Consider the following 5,743-nt stretch of genomic DNA (forward strand, 5'->3'; position numbering starts at 1 on the left):
AATTATGTGGGAAGCATCATCGTCAATTTTATCTTCTTTGTTTAAGGTAAAACCTAGATATCTGAAATAATCACTTTACGGGATCTCATTCCTCTCGATTTTCACCCCTTCGCTATCAGTCCTCAATCTACTAAAGACATAAATCATATACTCCGTCTTTGTTGTACTTATTTTAAGACCTTTTAATTATAATGTAGCTCTCCATAAGTCCAACTTATCATTAATCCTTGCCACTGATTTGCCTACTAGAACAATATCATCGAAAAATAGCATACACCATGGGATCTATCCTTGAATATTTTTGGTTATATCATTCATGATAAGGGTAAACAGATAAGAGCTCAATGTGGACCTTTGATGTACCCTGACTGTAATTGGGAACTCATCACTTTGACTTCTTGCAGATCGTATATTAGTCACCATATCCCCATACATGTCTTTAATTATATTCACATATTTGCTTGGCACCCCTTTCTTCTCTAATACATGCCAAATTAAATTTATGGGGATTTTGTCGTAGGCCATTTCTAGATCGATGTAAACCATATGGAGATCCTTCTTGTATGTTATAGATTTTTTCATTAACTTCTTAAGAAAGTAAATCGCTTCCGTCATGGATCTCTCAAGCATAAAATCGAATTAGTTTCTCGAGATATTAGTTCCTCTTTCTATGCAATTTTTATTACATTTTTCCATAATTCCATAGTATGTGTTATAGCAAACACTCACAAATAAGAAAATAAACAACCATCAGATCTGCACAACACAGAGATTTAACGAGTTTCACATACCAGTGTGGTGTGCTACGTCTTCGAGCAAAGAAGAAGATGTTTTACTATGTAGAAGAGAGATTACATGCAAGCAGTGACGAGAAAACTCGCCCTGAAATCCTAGCTAAAAAAAAATCCCTTCAAATTACAATGACTTGCTCAACAAGACGATAATACATTATATACTCCAAGTCGCGGATCAAACCATACTAATATAATAGTGAATGGCCCCTCTACTTCCATCACAGATCTCATAAAACCTCTCATTTAAGTCACCACCAAAATATGTCAGGGTGGATCATTCTTCAAAATGGGTTAAGAATTTGAGGCAAATTTAACAATATGACTCATAATTTTAATTTATCTATAGTTATTATAGTTTTGAATATCATTTTTATTATTATAGATTGGGGCTACAACTATTAAGATAGGATTATTATAATCCCAATCTATAAAAAAAAAAGTGATATCTAGAGGTATAAAACATTCTTAGAAAATAGGAAAAAAATTGATAGTTGCATTGTAGTCCAAATACACCTATATATGCAGACAAAGACAAAGGTGTCATTTCACAATCTGTATATGATCATGAGACATAAATTGGGGTAATCCAATTACATGTTGTATCCGTGCCAGTTGTGATCGAAATGAGTTAAGCAAAGCATCCACCTCGTGCGGCGCGCCGTGGTGGCAATCGGTGACCGTGAGCAGTCAGCATCAGATGGCCTATCTGTCTCTCAGTCCTACGCTCCAAACACAAAACAAATCATTACATTTTTACATATCTCCTTATAGTTACGTTACGTCTGCAATATCTATATATATATATATATTATGCCCCCAATCCAATCCAATCCAATCCAATCCAATCCTCGAGCCCATATCGGGCCACATGTGCCTTTCTCTCTCTCTACTTTCTCTCTCTTCTCGTATTCACTGTTATATGTGTGTTTGTGTGGTTTCCAGTATGTAACGCAAAGTTGAAATGAAAGTGTGTCCTGGCCTCCTGGGTCCGTTGGAAGTAGAAGAGTAGTCACGACTCACATGAATTCATCTTCGACGTTGACACGTGGACCTTAGTGTCCAATCACTATTGTCAACAAATCTCTTCTTCATTATCATATCCCTTCACATGCTAACACTCCCATATATTATATATTATATATTATTATATTATATAGAGGCGCTTTTCTTTTCTTTTCCTTTTCCATCACAAATAACGACAAATCTAAAATCTTCACTACCCTCTCTCCCTCTCCCATCTTTTCTTTTTAAGATTCCCAATAACCTCGAAACCGCGTGACTGCACGAATCCAAATAAATTATTAATTATTCCTCTCTCTCTCTCTCTCTCTCTCTCTCTCTCTCTCTCTCTCTCTCTCTCTAATATTATAATATTATAATAATCTGATTAAAGGGTGAGAAAAAGCTTAACTAACGAATATCCGGATCCCATACCTGGATTAGGGCCGTAAGCAAATAGTTGAATTTTGAAAACCCAAATTCGCATCAATATATGTTTAAGAGGGGTATTTGAATCCGGTCAGAGGCATTCAGATTGTATTTGAATAATCGAAAAAATAATTATCTAATACGAATAGATTTTTCCATTAATAATAATAATAATAATAATAATAATAATAAAATTAGCTAATTTATGATCTTTAGGATTTTTAAAGTTTTTGACAATTCTAGAGATAACTGAAAGACATGGGTCGAGAGCACATCATATCCATTAGCCGAATGAAGATCTGGGTTACACAAGTTAAGGGGTTATAAACGTATAGTCAAAAATCCAAATTCAATTTACATGCTTATTCATTTAGAGATATATGTATCCAATTAGAGAATATCTTGATCTAATTTGTATTCAATTAGTTTACATCCCTACTTGTCCGTACTAGTCCACTATTATACAATTGTCCCGAAATCAGTATCACTCTCTCCCACCAGGAATTGGTATTGCCCTATATTGATTCCGATATGAATCACCTCATTTTGACGATCTGATACTAATCCCTCAAACTATGCTCACAATCCCCACATCTATGTGCAACCAATTGGATCGGGAGAATTCATCTCTTGTGTGTGTGTGTGTGTGTGTGTGTGTGACTGTAGGGAGATATATCGGGGTAGGCTGCCTCTCTCTCTCTCTCTCCTCTTGACATTATCTCTTCTACTTCCCCTATTGAAGGATTATAATTTATGTAATTCATCCCTTGATTGGTGAATTCTCTATACCGCTTGCTCAAAATACCTTATTCTACGATTATAATAGCAAAGCTACGAATCCCCACTTGGAATTAGCATAACATGTTTTCCAATGAATGTCTATGTGGCAATTTAGGAGGGGAAGAAATTTTATATATAAGTTGACTTAGATTGCACAAACCAAGTTTGCCAATTGGCCAATACCTAAGTTCACTTGACCCTTTTTCTTTTATTGTTTCACTATCAATGATACAATATTAGTCAAGTATCGATATCGACGGATACCTGATAGCATGCGCTAGGTGTACCAAATTGTATATAGCGTCCAAAAAGTTATAAAAGTTTAAAAATAGAAAGAATCCTATTTTTCTTATATCCTCATACGTATTTTCACATCTAATTGTGTCTGGCCATTGAGGAATAAACCGGTAGAGTTTCTTTCTCCCAAGTTTCAATTTACACCCAATAAAGAAAAAAAAAAAAAGAGGGATGTGATGTGCCGTCGACCTCTCTCAAACAGTTTAAACTCTGTGGGTCCCGACCTAACTTAGTTAGAGAAGAAAGAATGAATGAATCTAGAAGATTTGGTGGGAACCGCTTCGGATTCTGGGGATCCAATGGGGTGGATTGGACGGGCCCACGCGGTTTTCCAAAAGTTGGGGTGCCCACCACCCTCCATTCTCCTCCCCTCCTACTTTATGAATGAAGATGAATCATGAAATGATAAAATGATGTTCCCACTTCTCACTCACTTCTTCTGGTCTAACACTAACCTATTTTGCTAAATGTCCTTTCACCTTTATAAGATCCCTCCTAATCTTTTCTCACATAACAAAATTCCCTAAATTAATTCTACCTTAAAAAGAAAAATTCCCTAATTAATCCCATCCTCAACTAATTAATGGCTAATTAAATAGGAGTTGTAGAGCTCAAATTCAAGCTTTTTCAAATTAAGAATGAGAACCGTACCAGAACCGGACAGGTTCAGTACGAATACCAATTTTGAAAACCAAAGTGGGACTTGGTCCAATTTTAAATCACACTAACACTCTTTAGAACGAACTAATTCCAAATCGAATATCGAGTTTCGGACTGATTGACATCCTTAGGTCCATCCGATATGCTACTGCTTTAAGTTGGAATCATGGTTTCAAGTATCGGTTTGGGATCGGTCATATCAGATCGGTATTTATTGAGATCGATCCTCGATCCCTGACCAATCTAAGTTTCAGGGATAAAATAGTAAAAAATTAGTATTTTTTTATGATAAGTAGGGGCAAATTCGACTAATACCCACTGATCCAATTCAATCGGTATCGGATCGATTGGCAGAGACCAATACCGACACTGTCCCCTAAATCCTTGGTTCGAATGCCCCAGTCCAAGGCACACCCTAGGTTTGGGTGGAACAAATTACAAGAAATAATAGATGCCTCATTAGGTCTTTGAGCATAGGTAAGGGATCTAGAATCATGTTCTACCAATAATAATAGGACTAAGTTTTCACCATAGTGGGTTCAAATGCATGCGGGGGTATTAGAAGGATATTTTCGAAAACATACTAAAAACCTATGGGAGTTTGTGAACCTTAGGATAGACTGGTGAACATTCCAACTTGGTGAAGGATAATGTATTTGTCTATGGACAATCTTTACCAAAAAACAAAAGAATTGATAATGACCTGTTACGTGAACGTTCAAATGGAATATAAAGATAGATGGAGAGGGGAGGGGCGAGGGGGAGAAAGGAAAAAGGAAGTGAAAAGAACTGATAGTGAAAGATGAAAAAAAAAATTATGTAGTGCAAAAACGCGGGAACCATGTCAAATAGGACATAGAATCTCTATTTGCCGCGCTAGACAATGTGAAAATAAGAGGGTTTTATCAAAATACTTAACATATATACAAATGGGAAAATGTTTTATGTTGGGGAGTGCAGTTTTTGCACGTGTGCAAAGGCCAATAGGAGCGTATAAGGAAACATCATATTTTTTTTTTTAAGATTTTTTTTTTCAGTAAGAAGCACAAGGATGCATCTATAGAAAAATCATTTTTCTTTTGATTGGAGCAGGTCGATCATTTCACTTCCTATATGTCTGGACACAAAGGCCACACTCCCCCCTCCCCCCACAGAATACATTTTCCAATAGACAAATATAAAGGTAAAGGAAGGGTTATCTGGGCAAAAGACATATTCTACACCAATACACATTGTGATTTATTTATTTTTTTTAAGATAAAATAAATATTATTAAACAATACCTATGTGTCTTGGCGTTCTCATAGATTTTTCCACAACATAATTATTGTCGTCTTTTAAAGTATTAAATAATTCATAATTTATTTTTGAGGAGGGTTTCCAACATTGGTAGTGTGAAAAAGAATTTACATGCTAGACCAATAATGGGTTAGGAAATGGTATAATCCATTGAGGCTCCACATGATGAGAGAGAGAGAGAGAGAGAGAGAGAGAGAGAGAGAGATTTATGTAATAGGAGCATGGGGCAACAAAACCATTTTTCTCATTGACACTTCTTAAAATATCAAATAATTTTGTAATCTTACATTTTTTCCTTTTTAATAGAATTTTTTTTTTTTAAATGAAGGTAAATCTTATCAATTCACATGTGTATTTGAAAAATGTATAAAGATAAGTCTAAATTTTAATAATGACATGATGATAAGTTAACTTCAAATCAAATAAAAAACTCTTTTATTCCTAACTTAAACAAAGTTTTAAAAATTTAGACAAAAAAAAATAAA

This window comes from Macadamia integrifolia, chromosome 2 (assembly GCF_013358625.1).
Source record: "Macadamia integrifolia cultivar HAES 741 chromosome 2, SCU_Mint_v3, whole genome shotgun sequence".
Lineage (NCBI taxonomy): Eukaryota > Viridiplantae > Streptophyta > Magnoliopsida > Proteales > Proteaceae > Macadamia > Macadamia integrifolia.